An 18,716-nucleotide genomic window follows, 5' to 3' on the forward strand; every position below is an offset into this window, starting at 1 on the left:
CTTATGAACAAACTGTAAAAATCAGCAAAAGTGCTTGACTCACCAGATCAACACCAAGCACAAAAAAACAACTAACAAAATTGACAAAAGACACAAAGAACCAATCTTAGAGTGATCACTGTTACTGAAAGCTAGTTTAAAACAAATAACAAATAAATATTGTTTTCCAAGACTGAAATATCAATCTGTACACATCCAATGGATTTAGTGTAAAGACATAATCAGTCCGAGAAAAGCATGACCTTGTGCAATGCCTAAATATAAGTATCGACATGATGAAGGACCATAAGTGTTCATAACTTGATAGTAATGTTGTAAAGCTGCAGCCAGTACATATTAAGTTATGTTTTGATTTGTTAACAACATCAATTCTGATATCAATAAATACAATATTCTAAGATTTTACTTGTGAGTGTTAAGTTAATAACCTCTAAGAATATTTGTATTTAAAGGATCAATAAATTTACATAGATAATTTCTAAATTTAAGGGCTTTACAAACAACATCATCCTTAAAAAAAATGGATGTGTTATCCTGTTTGTAATAAGGATTCTACAAATACAGCCAAACTTACAGATAAAATCTATGTATCAATGAAAGAATTTTGTAAAGATTTAAAGTAAATTATGGTAACAAAATCCCTGAATTAATAATTTACCAGTTATACATAGATTACTTTAACTGAAATCTAAAACATGACTTCAGACATGGGCAACGTACTGCTTGTTAGGATGCAATTAACAATTTCATATAAAATGTTTGGGGTTATTCCCAGAATGAAAATAGCTATGGACAGAATATATATATTGGACAAGTACCTCCATGACCTGCAGGTTACCCAGCCAAGTTTTTGTCAAGGGAGGCAAATATAGTTTCTGTATATATATGTATAGCATGGTTCTCCAGCAAGCATAGTGAACAAGTGGCAGTTAAAAATAGATTAAAATTTCACCAGAATTTTGGTTTTAGGGAAGCATCCATTAATTTGTGGCTCGGGAAGCATAGATTGGCCATACTATTTTTCTACTTTTTTGTATTTGATAGTAAGAAGTAGATGATCGTAGATGACTAAATTTCAATTTTTCTTGGGGTTGTTTTGGTAGGGGAAAATGAGAATAGTTTGTCTACTTGCCCTTTTTGGAGCAACCAATGAACCCTGAAGTGAATTTTTCAAAAGATTAGTTAAAACAATGATATTGATACAGTTTTTATTTATCATGCCTACAAAACCACCACTAAGATGTTACTTGAGCATAATCCCTTGTCGACGCCTACGCTCTATGTTTCCTGATCTTAATCTGGTTGAAATCAGGACGAATTTGTCAATTTTCTCAAAAATCTTTGGCCTATTTTGATCTATTTTGGATATAAAAATCAACGTTTTAAACTACAACTTGAACAACAATAGTTCTATTTAACTTTCTCACATGTCTTTTCATCAGCTTATAACATTTTTTATCTTTAAAAATTGAACTTCATAATCGAGGCCAAATATGGCACTTACCGAACTTTCTCTTTTATGGTAAGTTTCAGTGTTTTGATATGTCACTGGCTTGAAAGCTATATCTTCAAGACATCACCTCTACCTTTTAAAGTTCTAACAACAACGTACAGTGGTGAGGTGAACATATTCAGATCCTACCATATGCCCATATCATGAAATTTATTAACAATACATACTAAGTTATTCATATCACAAGAGTGTATAATCATACTTGTCTAGAAAAATGTTTGATTAAATATTACGATGTTTGAATCTACAAATGAACAATGAATTATTGCCCATGGAATGATAACTGGTTGTGCGAGACTTGGTACCTGCACAACTCCTTTTAAGGTTAGCCCTTGGGATGAATGTATCAGTTCTTGTATTCCATCATGCACTACTCTTCAATGCTTGTAGAAGGCTTTAGTTGCTATCTGTGCATTGCCTGTGCAAATCTTGTGAAATGGTCTGTCGTGACCAGGATTTATTGTTGACCTATGAATGGCTCAAATGTAAGGTAGTTCATATTCGTTATCCGCAGTGGTGTAATTGTTTAAATACTGAATAGCAGGACTATCTCGTTAGGAAGGGTCTTTCTTGGAATGCGTCTACACAGTGTCATATCCATCATTCAATTTCCTTTGACCATGCTCAAATAACCTCTTAATGGTGGTTTTGTTTATAAAGATACTTGTATAAAACTAGATATGACGCGTCAGAATTTCTCAAGTTTATAATAAAATAATAAGTATATTATCGAAAATCAGTTCTGCACAAACGCAATGATAAACAACAATATGCAATTTCCCAACATGAAAAACAGAGAGCAAGTCATGTAGAATATTTCTCAACAGTGACCAATTTCGTTTGACAAGGTGTCCCTTGTCGCTGCGTAGTGCTTGAACGGTTGTGAACACGTGATGCTGGAAGTACTAGCTGTTGTCTAATTTCATCGTTGATAATGATGCCACATATTTGGCAGAAGTGAGAACGTAGGTCAAGGAATTATTGTCGGTCATCACTGTAAAATGAGCAGGTCCATACCAATAATCCTTGAACTTGTATGTGATTGCCCACTTTAAAGCTAAGAACTCCATCGTATGTGTCGGTAATTACTCTCAGCCTTAGTAAGTCCTCTACTGGCCTACCATATGACGTGTTTTTCACCTTATTGTTCATGGTAAGTACCGCACCAAGTAGAAAACCTGACGCACTTATATAAAGTTCACATTGCAAACTGCTGTCAGGGTACCTCAGTACCGGAGCTGATGTCAGTAGATTCTTCAGTTTCTTGAATACCCGATCTTGTACTCCTCGATGCCATTCTTTCTGTTATTTCGTCTTCTTTAGACCTTTTTTAACTGATGAAATTGGCATTAAATTTGACAATGGTCTGCTTTTTTTTATAAATTTCTTGATAAAGCGTCGGTAGTATCCAGGTAGTCCACGAAAACGTCAAACATCTAAAGGCGATGAAGGTGTAAGCCATGCCATGACTTTCACTGTCTTCTCTATATCAGCTTTAACTCACTCCTCTAAAAAAATGTGTCCAAGGAACTTCACTCCTTGAAAAACTCCGTGGGTGCCGAATTCATGTTCGCTTTACCTATGCGGATCCTTTCAAGTTTCAGGTTGTGAAGATGTTCCTCGTTAGTCTTCCCAAAAATGATCACATCGTCGATAAACACACAGCATATTGTAAGGTGGTATTTAGCCAGGCAATCTTACCTGAGTCTATTGTAGGTGGCGAAAATGTTGGTGAGTCCAAATTGCGATATGATATTCTAATAGAAGCCGAGAGGTCCTACCTTGATGCAAGTCCTTTCCTTCGTGTGGTTCGCAGTGCTCTACCTGATGATACCTGGGCTTCATATCAACGACACTGAAAAGGGTACTTCCAGCAAAGCAATCAAACAGATCCACAATCATCGGTAAACTATAACTATCCTTTTATATACGATTGTTGAGTTTACGACAATCAACACATTGACGTAGGCTATTGTTCTTTCGGACGAAAAACGGCATTGAAACAAATGGGCTCTTATAAGGTCTGATAATCCTCGTATCTGAAAGTCTCTTACTTCCTCATATATATGCTGATGGAGGAATTCTTCTATAGCGTTGCTTTAAAGGCTTGTCGTCTGTCATACCGATACGATGATTCACTATATCTGTATGACCTACGCACTCATCAGTATTTGAGATGATGTCCATGTATGGAGCTTATAACTCTTTGATTTAGTTTCTCGTCTGTTGATGTGCTCTGTGTTATCTTTTTTCACTATGATGCCAGCCATTTCTTCTTCAGATTATAAACTTGGTGAAGGTTCTAGTTGGACTGGTTGTAATTCACATACTATGACCTTCTGTGGTAAACTCAGTGTTCTTGTGCTCAAGTTCTCTATGGTTACAGAGACTGGTTCATCCTGTTGGTGTTGATATGTGATTATTCAACACCAAAGTCTTCAGAGTCTTTTGCTAAGTTACTAGGATGGATTAAAGCTTGTGTAGTTTGATATTAAACTTCCTTGTTAAAATATTAATAGATATAAGAAGATGTGGTATGAGTGCCAATGAGACAACTCTCCATCCAAGTCACAATTTGTAAAAGTAAACCATTATAGGTCAAAGTACGGCCTTCAACACGGAGTCTTGGCTCACACCGAACAACAAGCTATAAAGGGCCCCAACAATGACTAGTGTAAAACCATTCAAACAGGAAAACCAACGGTCTTATCTATATAAAAAACGAGAAACACTTATGAACCACATCAACAAACGACAACCACTGAATATCAGGTTCCTGACTTATGACAGGTGCAAACAAATGCAGCAAACAAATAAGACAATGTAGTAGTAGTATTCGGTGTAATAATGGTCTTCCTGATTTCGGCTCTCTTTATAGTCTTTCTTCAGTAAACCCATGAAATATGATAACGTATTGATTCCTAGTAGAAGTTGAACATGCTGATTGTGTCGACTGTCCGGTATAACTAACATGATGTGATAGTCTGTAACTTTCAAAACATACATGACATACCCTCTACTCCATCGTATGGCGCTTACATATCTCAATCGATACGCTACGCTCATGCATGTTCACACTATATTGACTTCATTAACAGAGGTGTGTTCCTTATACAAAAACTGCTCCAACAGAGTTATGAGGAAGAACGATTGAAATCGACACTACATACGTTTGGCGGTCACCATCATGAATTGGTTGACCGATACGATATGTCATTGTCTCATCTCACTAGCGACATGTTTTAGGAGAGGCTTACCCTGTCAACGTACTCGGTCTCACTGCTTTTTCATTTTAAACGATTCCTTCGGTTTTAGTATGTTACCTTGATTTTTCTAATTCAATTTATGAGGGTTGAACATCGGTTAACTACTGCTGCCTATATTTACGCGATGTATCTGTCCATCTGGTAGGGTTCATATGACATTGATTCTATAGTTATGGGTCATTGGTCAACACTAAGTTTTCGTTGTTATGTTTGTATTTCAGATACTATCAGCAAAAGGTTACCTATTTTTTGGTGTATGTGGAATATTGTAAGGTGAACCTGTCCGTCTGGCAGGGTTCATCTGACCATGACCTCATTTACATGGATCATTGAAAAAGTTTTTGTACTTGTAGTAAAACATCTATCTTTAAAACTTTCAACAAAGACTCTAGGCATGATCAGTAAAGCAAGGGAGACATTTAAGCGTGTGCATTTTTGTTCAAGATAATTGCTCGCAAAAACCCGCAAAAAATTGGTAAATTAGTCATGTTAGTCAACATCTTCTAAAAGCTGTCGCAACATCTTCTAAAAGCTGTCGATTTACGATTTCGGTCACATGTTAAGACCTAGTCTTTTGCTGATCATCGTTGCTGTTTACAGTTTCTGTCTTATTAAGTTTTCACGATAATTTAAAAAAAAACCATAAAAACAGGGTAAAAATAGTCATTAAAGGGATATAACTCCTATAAGGAATCGATCGACGATTCTTGAAATAAAATATTACAACAGAGGCTTTGATTTTATCAAGATAAGTAGAATATTTAATGAATCTACTGTCCTTATATACTTTGATAGAATAGAACATCATATTATTGCGTTTACATATAAAAATACCCAGTAGAAAATAAGTATACGTTAGTTACCTCAGAAATGGATGCCTTTGTTGAAAATAATTCACTTTAACACGAAATTGTGAAACATAACAAAGGAACCCGACACCATCAATCCCAATAAGTTGGAAAGAGTGACGCCATGAAATTAAAGATGCTGATTCATACTATTCTTAAACATGGTTTAAACGGAAGAAAAATTGTGTCTAAATACCTCGATTCTCATTTCAATAAATGTAGTAAAATTGTAGATATTCGTACATCATCTACAGAAAATAATTTAGAAATAACTAAAAAGGGTCAACAAAACTTTTGTTTTTAGGATTAAATATAAACTTGTATTACTCGGATACCGCTAATGTTCGTACAAGTCGTTACAACAGCCAACAATAGGGGCAATTGTATCACGTTAATATGTTAATTCAAATTTTTCATGTTTTTGTAAAATATTTAGATCGAAGGACGCCTCAAAACCGGCGAAATAAATGAATATGTATCCGAATTTTAGACAGTATATGACTTAATTCCATTAAATTTTGGTCGTTGTTAAGGCTGTCCGTATATATTCATTGATAAACTTGGGACTCAAAATTTGCCAAAATCTGTCCAAATTGCAGTTTTGAGCTATCTTTAGGCGTTTATACATGGTTGTCTGTTACGAAATAAGCCATGTTGTTGTTAGAACCTCAAAGTACACATGGAGAAGGATGTGTGATGAATAATTATTAAAATAGTTGAATTCTTTTGCAACAGAGTGTAAAAAATACAATTTTTGATGTTTAGATACATTACATCCTTTTTCAATTGACCTTTCAATAATGTTTATGACTATGTCTGCACGACATTTTATACTATACTATACTTCAATACTTACCATACTATCAATTAGAATTTTTCCTTTTTGTCTAATGGTTTTTTTCAAAATTTGTATAAATATCTTCTGTGATGAGATGATGAAATCTTTCAATTTTCTCCTTGACAACATTGTAATCATTTTGCAGTTAAGCTTATCGCAGGTTGTGGGTTTCTATTGGTATCAATTGTGCACCTTTAATAGCATACTTGATTTTGTATTGTGTATAAAGCACAGTTTATGGCAAAATTTAATACAGATATTCCATACATTCTTTCAAAAAGCAACCCACCAATCTGCATTGTTTATGAAAAATTATAGCCATACTGAATATCCTAAAGCGTTTTTTTTGTTTTTGTTTGTTTTTTTAATGTCTCATATGCGACGATTTCGTCGCAGTATGCGAGACATAGGGATAACTATCCGGCGGTGGCTGCGGCGGTGTAAACTATTTGCATAAAGCTAAATATATTTCAGAAGGAAGAAGACCTTGATGCATCATACCTTGTATGTAGATACCTTATGTTACGAAGTTTCCGTCTGTCATATATCCATTGTCCTTGACCTCACTTTCATGGTTCAGCAACTGCTTGAAAAAATTATAGTTTTTTTCATGTGAATTTCTCACTTTTTATAAGTAATAAAATAACTATATTTGGTATGTGGGTTCCTTGCAATGACTACATGTCCGTCAGGCCGGGTTCACCTGACCTCGACCTCATTTCATGGATCAGTGATCAAGGTTAAAGTTACATGATTATGTCCGTTTCTCAGATACTATAAGCAATATGTCAACTATATTTGGTGTATGGAATGATTGTAAGGTGTACATGTGTGTCAGACAGGATTCATCTGACTTTGACCTCATTGTCATGATTCTTTAAAAATGTTTATGGGATACTTATAGTAAAACCTTTATTTTTTAAGACTTTCAACATAAAATCAACGACCAGTAAAGCAGGCGAGATATTTTAGCTTGTACAATCCTGTTTTTTTTTTTTAAATCTCTTGGTAGCGTCAATGTGAGACGCTTTCCTTTGCTCTTTACTTATGTCTTGTTGTATATATTATGCTGTCATTATATATGTGTATTGCTAGAAGATTACTAAATAATAATTGTAATAACTTGTTTCCAGTCCTTTTGCTTTAAAAGTATTTCAATAAAATATTTTGAAACTACATGTATTTAAACTAATGCACTTCAAATTTACCTTGAGTAGCACAGTACGAGTCGATTCGGGTGTTTTACTTACTGGCATGCAGAAACGTAATCCTCCTAGTATGACAGTTGTTTATATTATTCGATGACATTTGTTGCTTTTGCTTTATTACTGGTAGTTTTTTATGTTTCATTGCGTTATTGTAGTATAAATTGTCAAGCAAAGTAAGTTTTGGGTTTATTACTTTTAACTGCTGAAGATTTGTTAACGGCTGTTTTCAGGGACATGGCGATTTTCTAGGTTGGAGACCTCGTTCTCTAAGCACCTGTCTGCAGCGAGATAATAATCGTAATTTAAATTTGTATATTATGAAGTCCAGGAAGACAGTTGAAGGAATTTAACCCTGCATTCCATTGCAGAATCATAATCTTATATCTTGGGTGTTTCAAAATATCATTCTTTTTTTATTTGATGATCCAATAAAATATTTTGGAAACTTGAGATAAGGATGAAAAGTTGCTTGGTTTACTTCGTGTAATGGTTATTCCCTTATATGCAATGAAATATTGTGTGAAATTTTCACGATAGTACTGGACAGGACAAAACTTTATCCATGCCAAGTATATCTTTATTTGAAACAAAGATAAATTCTGCAAATTTTTTTCGAAAAATGCCAATTTAGCAAAGACTGATTGGGGAATACAATGGTGGTATTACCCCTTATAACACTAGAAATAGACATAAAACCCGAAACAGATGAAAAAGGACACCCGAAAATCATTTTGTTTTCCGAATTTTTCCCCTTCTTACCAAAAATATACAATCATTAGGGAGGATTACAAACTACGGTTTGCATACTACCTTCGGGATTGAGAACAATAGTGATTGGCTTGATCTGGAAGATGGATAGACGACACGAAAACAGGTCTCCTTATTTAGCACTATAAATACATAACTAAATATATTATAATTGTTACTCCCACTAGACGTTTTGCAAGCAACAATCAATATATTTATATCCATTTAAAAACACTTGTGTTCCTGTGTCCTGTCGATACCCAGATTCCGATCCAATACCATCTGGTCGATACCAATATGTTGGCATAGCATAAGTTCGGGCTTGATGCTTTTTATGAGTTATGTTTCCACTATACCTGTTCGAGGGGTACTGGTTGATAATGTTTGATATTTTTATCGGTTGAAATTCGGCTTTCCACAAGCTTTCAGTAACTACAGGTACTTGAAGACGGGTACGTTGAGTGTTTTATTTACGTCCGTTTTAAATCAACGTTTAATAGACTGGTCGGAAACGTTTGATATTGTGTCCGGTGACAAGTTCGGCTTTCGTCCCGGTCTTGCTACAGTAGATGCTATTTTTGCTCTTACATCATTAATTTTCAAATCTTTATCAGCCAAAAATCGTTTTTATTGTTGTTTTGTAGACTACACGAAAGCTTTTGACACTGTTCAAAGATTTTTGTTATGGTATAAACTATCAAAAATTGGTACTCAAGGTAAAATTTGTCACTGGTAATCAAATGAATGTGTTCTAATGTCAGTACTTGTGTGTGTTGATGGTTTAATTCTGATTATTTTACTAATATAGTAGGTTTAATGCAAGGTGAAGTATTATAACCAATATTTTTTTTTCAATGAATGTCAACGACTGTGAAATGGTTTTTATAGATAGTGACTCTATTCCCTATGAAGTAAAGGAGCTAACTTTATTTTTACTAATGTACGCTGACGATATGGTTACTTTTTCAGAACTATTTATATAATAGTTCTTCAATTACTATTATGTTTATTTCATAAATTCAAATTGTTCAAAGCAAACTCGAGTTAGGGAGCTACCATTTGATTTTTATGGGGGGGATAGGATGAAATTTGAAACAAATAGGCAGGACAGGAGTTTTGAATAAAAAAAAAGGCAGAATGAGATTATTTGCAAATAAAAAAAGGCAGGATGACAATTTATGTAAAAAAAAAGTCAGGATAAACTAAAAAAAAAAAGGCAGGACCGAATAGAGTGAAAAATAAAAAGGCAGGACCGAATAGAGGGAAAAATAAAAAGGCAGGACAAAATTTTTCATCCTAGCCCCCCCATAAAAATCAAATGGTAGCTCCCTTATTGTACGATTTCTATAGGAAAGAGTTTTACGATTTCTATAGGAAAGAGTGAAGACCAGTCATAGTGATAACAGTCAATGCCATTCATGTAAGTGCAATTTTCAGTAGTTTTCTATAATTTTATAATTCTTGTTGCTGAGTAGTTTGTCTCTATCAGCATCAGAACGTACGGCAAAACGATCATTTGAGTCGTCTGTAGCAGACGTGCCTTCCAGTTCAGCCATGTTCCAAGCGTCTGAATCGCGATTGCGTTATATTAAAGGGACATCACTCTAAACAGAGAAACCACGCCCCACTGATCATTAACATGTAAAAGTCCGTTAACGACCGGTTTTCTGGTCCGTTTCTTTCTGTTAATGACCGATGGAATTTTTTACTAAAGAATAAAGAATGTCATGTGGCCCCTTTTTATCCAATAAGAGAAGCTAATTCTTAACCGATATGAAATAAATCTGGTTTACAAACGTTACATGATACTGTGTATGATTACACCTCCAAATTGTCACTTAGTGTTGATATAGCAAAATCGAAAATTGTTGTTTTTAGAAAGGGTGGCAAAATACATGACAATGAAAAATGGTATTATAATAAAAGAACGGAGTTCCAATGTCCCCCGCGTTGCACATATTTTATCTATCCAAGGCACAAGGGCAATAACTAAAAATAGCACTTTTTTTGTTCTATAAGACTTTTTATTAAAATCTTAAGAGAAATGAAGACTTCAGCTATGTGTGCCTGTCTCAAGTCAGGAGAATGTAGTTGAGTGGTTGTCGTTTTTTGCTGTTTCTCATATTTTCTTTTCGTTTATTGTTTTGCATAGTTCGCTCTTATGCTGTTCCGTTACACCACTGTCCCAGGTTAGGGGGAGGGTTTGGCGCCAACAAACTAGTTTAACCCTGCAACATTCTGTATGTGCCTCTCCCAAGTCAGGAGCCTGTAATTCAGTGGTTGTCGTTTGTTGCTGTGTAACATATTAGTTTTTCGTTCTTTTTTTTTTGTACATAAATTAGGCCGTTAGTTTTCTCGTTTGAATTGTTTTACATTTGTCATTTCGGGGCCTTTTATAGCTGACTATGCGGTATGGGCTTTGCTCATTGTTGAAGGCCGTACGGTGACCTATAGTTGTTAATTTCTGTGTCATTTGGTCTCTTTGTGGAGAGTTGTCTCATTGGCAATCATACCACATCTTCTTTTTATATTCAGAGCAAATGCAATGTGATTTCAATTATAATTAATATTTCCAAGGGGCATAACTCGTTTAAAATATTTGATCAGAACTTATTTTCGAAAGTGTCAAATACATTGCTGATATAAACCTATGATATAAGTTTCATACAATTCTGGCAAGAATTGATCCTATGAGAGCGCTTACTAACAATGCAATTTTCCGTATAATCAATATTCCCAAGGAGCATAACTCTTTTAAAATGATTGATTGGCACTGATTTTCGAACTCGTCCAAGACATTGCTGATATAAATCTATGATATAAGTTTCATAAAAATTTTGCAAGAATTGAACAAATGAGAGCGCTAACGATGCAATTTTCTATATAATTAATGCTTCCAAGGGACATAACTCTTTAAAAAATAATTGATCGGGACTGATTTTCAAACTCGTCCAAGATATTGCTGATATAAACCTATGATATAAGTTTCATAAAAATCTGGCAAGAATTGTACACGTGAGAGCGCTAACAAGACCGGACGGACGGACGCCCGGTATTTCTATGTCCCCCGCAACGCGTTGCGCGAGGGACAATAACCAGGAAATAGAAGTTGTAGATAAGTTTTGTTATCTTGGTATATTGGTAAATTTTAATGGTAAATATAATCTGCTACAGCAGAAAATCTCTGAACAGGGTAGAAAAGCCTTTTTTGCCTTAAGGAGAACTATTAAAGATATTTATTAAAATTTTGTAACTTTACTTTCACTTTTTGATACTTATATTAAAAGTGTACTTTGTTATGGCTGCGAAACATGGGCATTCATTAATCCCCAGCTATAGAGATAATACATCTGGGCTATTGTAAAAATATTATGAAAGTATAAAGCTCTACTATTAATGTCATTGTGTATTATGAGCTAGGTAGATTGCCATTATTTGCACACCAGAAAATGTAGAATTTTCAAATACTAGTTTTAACTGTGTTTTGAAAAACTGTTACTGTTGTTTATATGATGATTTACAAAAATGTCCAATTAATAAGATAAATTGGTTGTATTTTATAAATAAACTGTTATCACAGAGATATGTCTCGCTTTTTTGTAATTTTGATTATGCAAATGTTGAAATTAAAATGGCAATACTTAACAAGTTAGGCTAATATTTAAAGTCAATGAACCATGACTGAGTTACATGGCTAAACCATCTCCATGTAAATGAGATGCGCCAATGCTAATACAACTGCATACCAAATATCATTGACTTATTTTGTTGTTCCCTTTAAACAAACCTAAACACAAACATTAACTTGTAAACTATGTAAAAGTTCAAAGTCAATGAACCATGAAGAGGGGGTGGAGCTATATGATCTCCATTGAAACGATACATACAAATGCCAATAAATTTGCATACCAAATATCATTGACTTAACATTAGCAGTTCATCTTAAACTGATCTTATCACAAACTAATACATGTAAATTAAGCAAAAGTTTCAAAGTCAATAGGCCATGACAGAGGGGATGGGCCATATATTCTCCATTGAAATGAGATGTGCTAATGCTTATACAACTGAATATCAATTAACATTGGCCTACCACTAATGGTTCCCCTTGAACTGACCCTAATCACAAACTAATACATGTTAACTAAGCACAATTTTCAAAGTCAATAGACCATGACTAAGGGGGCTGAGCCAAATAATCTCCATGGAAATGAGATATGCCAATTCTTATACAACTGCATACCAAATATCATTGACCTACCACTTATGGTTCCTCATAAACTGACCTAATCATAAACTAATACATGTAAAACAAGCAAAAGTTTCAAAGTCAATAGACCATGACTGAGGGGGCAGGGCCAAATAATCTCCATGGAAATGAGATGTGCCAGTGCTAAAACAACTGTATACCAAATACGATTGACCTACAACTTGTGGTTCACCACAAACAAGACCTAATCACAAACTGATACATTATTGACGCCCTCCGCCGCCGGAAACAGCATACTTATGTCTCGCTTTTTGACTCCGTCAAGCGAGACAAAAATGAGCTGCTAGGTATAGGTTTAGGTGATATTTGGTATAATCAAGCTTATTTTATAGATAGCAAGCGCTCCAGTGCTTTTTACTTAATAATTAAACAGCGCCTGTTTGATTGTCTGAAGCAAGATTTTGACAGCCAACTGAGTAATTTAGTTAAATGCTCAAGTTATAGATATATGGTTAAAAATTTTTGTTTACAATATTATAATAAGATATGTATTACCAAAATAAGACTTAGTAGTCATAATTTAGCTATAGAATGTGGACGTTACTCTGCAATTTCTAGAAGTAATAGACTGTAGTTTTTGTAAGGATGACATTGAGGATGAGATACATTTTATTTTAAAATGTCCCACTTATCATATTCTTAGATCTTATTTTATTAACCCTTTAATATTATTGGAGAAACCCTTCTATGTATAAATATATACAATCAATGAGTTCGAATAATCTTAGCTATGTAATTTGGATAAATTAATATTTCGTGCACAAAAATTAAGATCTGACATGTTGTAATATGTTTCACACTACCTTCTGCTATTCTATGTATACTATGTGTAGTTTATATGTTGTATGCCTATAGTTGTTATGACTTTGGTAAATGAAGATTATTATTATTTCACTTTGTTCACTGTTCAGTTTTGTGATTGCAGATCTAATGAGTTAAGTTTTTTTCAGTTAGGGGAGGGTTTATGGATTGGAAAGTAAACATGTTTTCCTCCCCTTTCGATTATGAGTGTGCCTGTCGAAAACTACTATCCCATAGTGCAGTGGTTGTCGTCTTTTTTGAATGCCGTGTTGTGCTGGGTGGTTGTTTATCAATTTTTGTTCTATGGTTGATATACATCTCGTTGGCAATCGTGTCACATCCGCTTGTGTTTATATACAAACCAACTGGTTTTGGTAGGTACAAATATTTATATATCTTGAAGATGCATCCTCATATATTTTACTGACATTTATTCTACGGAGTTCTGACAAAATTGTCCCTGCAAAAGAATTCTAAATAATCGGAAACCCGATGAAAGTTTCGTCAGAAGGAGTAGGTTACTTATACATCTTTAACATTCAATCGTGTTTGTGTCATCTGCTTTATCCATAAATTCTATCAAACATCCAATTTGGTATATCATCTCTATTCCCATTAAATCAATTTTCACATCTAACATCTGACGCAACTTAAACAAAAAATCCCAATAGGAGAAGAACCAAAATTATAGCTCAAGGAAACGCAGGAATGGTGAATGAGTCATCGTTACAGCTTGGGTATATTTGACTAGTAATACAAAGTGTACATACTGAAACGTCTAAATGCGGCTTGATTTTATGTTGAAAGTCTTAAAAGATAAAGTTTTATTACAAGTATCCCATTAACTAACAATGATCCATGACAATGAGGTCAAGGTCAAATAAACACTGCCAGACAGACATGTATACCTAACAATCATGGCATGCACCAAATATAGTTGAACGTCTTGCTTACAGTATCTAACAAACAGACTTAGACAGGAAAACTAAACATTGACCAATGACCCATGAAAATGAGGTCATGGTCAGATAAACCCTGCCAGACAGACATGTACACCTTACAATCATTTTATACACCAAATATATTTTACGTATTTCTTAAATTTTCTGAGAACAGGACCAAACTACGAAAATTTAACATTGACCAATGAACCATGAACATGCCGGGGTCACTGAAAGATGATATTTACCAGATAGACATGTTCACCTTACAATAATCATTCCATACACCAAATATAGTTGCCCTAATGCTTATAATATTAACAAAGCAGATCAAACACCCAAAAACGTAACATTGGACAATAATCAAGAAAAATAAGATCAATGTCAAATGAAATATGCCAGACAGACATGTACACCTTACAATCATCCCAGACACCACATATAGTTAACCTGCTACTTGTAGTATCTTAGAAACGGACCTAAGCACGTAACTTTAACCTTGAGCATTGGTCCATGAAATGAGGTCGAGGTCAGGTGTACCCTGTCCGACTGACATGTAGACCTGACAAGGAACCCATATACAAATAAAGTTATTCCATTAGTTACAATAAATTAGAGATTCACATGACCAAAAACAACTATACGATTTTAATAAGCAGTTGCTGAACCATGAAAAGGAGCGCAAGGACACCGGACATATAACAGACGAAAACTTCGTAACATAAGGCACCTGTATACAAGGAATGAAGCATCCAGGTCTTTTCCCTCTGAACTAAAAACTTTATACAATAGCTTATATATGCCGACGCCGGATTGCATTCAATCCCTATGTCTCACATTCTGCTACTTTGGTCGCAGGCGAAACAAAAGTAAAATAATTCCATACTACTAAAGGAAGCGAAAGATATGAAAAAAATATGGAATAACCTTCATCAATTTAATTATTACAATAAAGACCAAAATTTTAGAAAGAAATAAAAATTGAAAGCTTAGAATGAAAACTAGAGGCTCTAAAGAGCCTGTGTCGCTCACCTTCATCTTCAACAATGGCCTCTTTTTGAAAAAAAAATCATCACGAAAGGGCAATAACTGCATAAAGAGTTATCTGACAATTTCAGTCATGTTGACATATTTGTAGATCTTGTCATGCTGATCATTTTTGCTTTTTAATGTTTCTATGTACATTTGTATCCATTCTACTTTTCAAGATGATAGGCAAATACTTTAATAAAATGGTAATAAACGGTTGACACAGAGATATATGTCTTGCCTGTCGGCATAAAATTCAGAAAAAGACAATCAGATGGACAGCAACATTGCTAATTAATTCACTCGCTGGACCATGAACTAGTGGGTAGGGCCTCGAAATGGTCAACAAACTGAGATGTATGGACAGACTGAGATGTATGGACAGAAATGTAACTTTATAGAAAATATAATTGTCTTTTGTAAGTAGTTCCTATCAAACTAACTAAAGCAGAAAACTTTACATTGAAAATTGGTAATTAATTCAAAGACAATGGCCATGACCTAAGGGACAGGGCCTCCAAATAGTCGTTAAACTGATATGTACTGATAGTAATTCAACTTCATACAAAATATCATTGATCATATCACAAGTAGTTCCTATCAAACTAACTAAAGCAGAAAACTTAACATTTAAAATTGTTAATTAATTCAAAGTCACTGAACCTTGACCTAAGGGACAGGGCCACAAAATAGTCATTAAACTGATATGAACTGATGGTCTCACAATCCGAGAAAATCACCTCTAAGGGCATACGATACAGTTACTGGGGAGGTAATGACATTGCTAATGTATATGTAATTTTCGCGACGTCAAACTATGACATATCGGGAAAAGATGCCTTTTTCGAGTGATTTTGATTATTAGCTTGAAAACGAGTACATGGACCCCTCTTTTTTAAATGACGATTGGCTTGATTATGTATGAAGATTATTTGTTCCAATTTTTTTTAAATCAGATAAATATACTGGAAAAAATGCCGGTATTTCTAAAATCATGAAAATTTAGTAAAAAATTAATTATTTCCACAGAATTTTAACACAAATTTAGAGCATACTTTGGTAAAGAAGATATTTCATATCTTTTTACAAAAACCCGCATGTGTTTGTCTTTTAAAATAAAAAAAGTTAAGTATGTCTGTCCAAAGGAAAGAAACGTCAAAGAAGCCGAAATTTTGGGTAAATGTCTAAAATTTCAACCAAATTTATCTCGAAATGTAGCTCATGGAGGTATATTTTTTATTACATATTTGTGAATGACGAGGTGAAAAATAGCTTGTATACATGCAACTTTTCGTTGAAAATAGCTTGTATGCAACTTTTCGTTAAAAAATCACCATGGGATCAAAACTGTATCGTATGTCCTTAAAGGACAATAACTACAATAACGAGTCGACTGAAGATTTCAGCTATATGGCTTATTTGTAGATCTTGTCTTGCTGAATATTTTTGCTATTCAAAGTTGCTATCTATCTATTATAATTTTCAAGATAATAGGCAAAAATGCTAAAAAAAAATGGAAAAAAATCATTATTATAGGGCGATAACTTCAATAAGGAGTCGACTGACGGACGATTTCGGTCATGTTGACTTTTTGTAGTTCTTGTCTTGTTGACCATTTTGCTATATAAAGTTTCTATCTATCTATTTTAGCTTCTAAGATATTAGGCAAAAATTATTTTGTAGATCTTGTCTTGCATATCACTTTTACTAATTAAAGATTCTTTCTATCTATTATATATTATTGTTTTCAAAACAAGTGAAACTGTGAGCTACTGCTCACTGATGATACCCCCGCCCAAATATATCTGTAAACAGGAATTTGTTGAGTGATGAATCTGAAAACGCATCACATGGTATAGCTGACTCATATAAACCCTGAAACCAAATTTCAGAAATCTTTGAAATGTAGTTCCTGAGAAAAATGCGATGAAAATATTCATGGGACGGACGGACGGATTGACGTATGGACTGACGGATGGACGCATGGGTGGACGGACGGACAGACAGAGGTAAAACAGTATACCCCCACTTTAAAGTGAGGGTATAATAATCAATAAAAACGAAAAAAAATGGTAAAATTTTACATTAAAGGGCAATAACTCCTATAAGAAGTCATCTGACAGTTTTGGCGTAAATGGACAGAAGGTAGATCTCAATATTCTGAACATTTTTGCCCTATCAGATTTTCTCTATTCATAGCGTTTTCAAGATAGTAGACAAAACTTGCATTTAACCCTTATGTTCTAATTTCAGCCATGTCGGTTATGTTGGTTGGCAGGCGGGGTCATCGGACTCATTTTTACTTCCAATAGAATTTGGATTTAGTTAAGAATGTCATTCTTATCCATTTTTACGATAGTTACTCAAAATTTGCCAAAATCAAGCAAAATTACAGTTTACAGTCATATCAAGAAATCTAGTTTAGATATTTGTTCAGAAGTATGCCAAAACGTTACTAGAATTAGATTACATTCGAATAGCTTGTATACCGTGATTTTCAGTGAAGATTTTGAGTTTTTGAAAATGGCCCTGGTGTGAAGTAAATTCAGGGAAAATTGGCCCTTCCTCTACACTTGTTCATTGCTTACTTACTTCTTTAGTAAATTATCATAGTAAAAGTAATGTCAATTAGTATCTAATATTTGAAAATGTTCTTTGAAAAGAGAAGTCAGGTTAATACTGATAAGCGAAGATCAATAAAACTTTGAAATTTTTCTTGAAAAATAAGACTATAAATGTTCAACAAGAGTGTACACACTGAAATGTCTCGTCTGTTTTACTGATTATGATTGATTTTATGCTGAAAGTCTTTACGATAAAAGGTTTTAATACAAGCACCACATAAACTTAACATTATCAATGATCCATGTAAATGGGGTCAATGTTAGAAGACCACTGCCAGACACCTAACAATCATTCCATACAACATACCTATCCACGAAAACTTAATGTTGACCAATGAACCATGAAAATTAAGTCAAGGACAGATGAACCCTGTCAGACGGACATGTACACCTTTCAGTCTTCCATACAACAAACATAGTTGATATATTGCTTATAGTACTAGTATCTCAGGAACAGAAGACATCCTATATACAAGGTTTGAAACATGCAGTTCTTCTACTTTCTGAAATATAAAGCTTTGTAAAAATCGTCGTTGCAGGATTAGTTTCCCTGTGTCTCGCATTTTACGACTTTTGTGTGAGACGAAAGATAAAAGACAAATTACAAATTCTATGTTCCATTGGAATTTTA

Source organism: Mytilus californianus, unplaced genomic scaffold, assembly GCF_021869535.1.
Source record: "Mytilus californianus isolate M0D057914Y unplaced genomic scaffold, xbMytCali1.0.p SCAF_2, whole genome shotgun sequence".
NCBI lineage: Eukaryota > Metazoa > Mollusca > Bivalvia > Mytilida > Mytilidae > Mytilus > Mytilus californianus.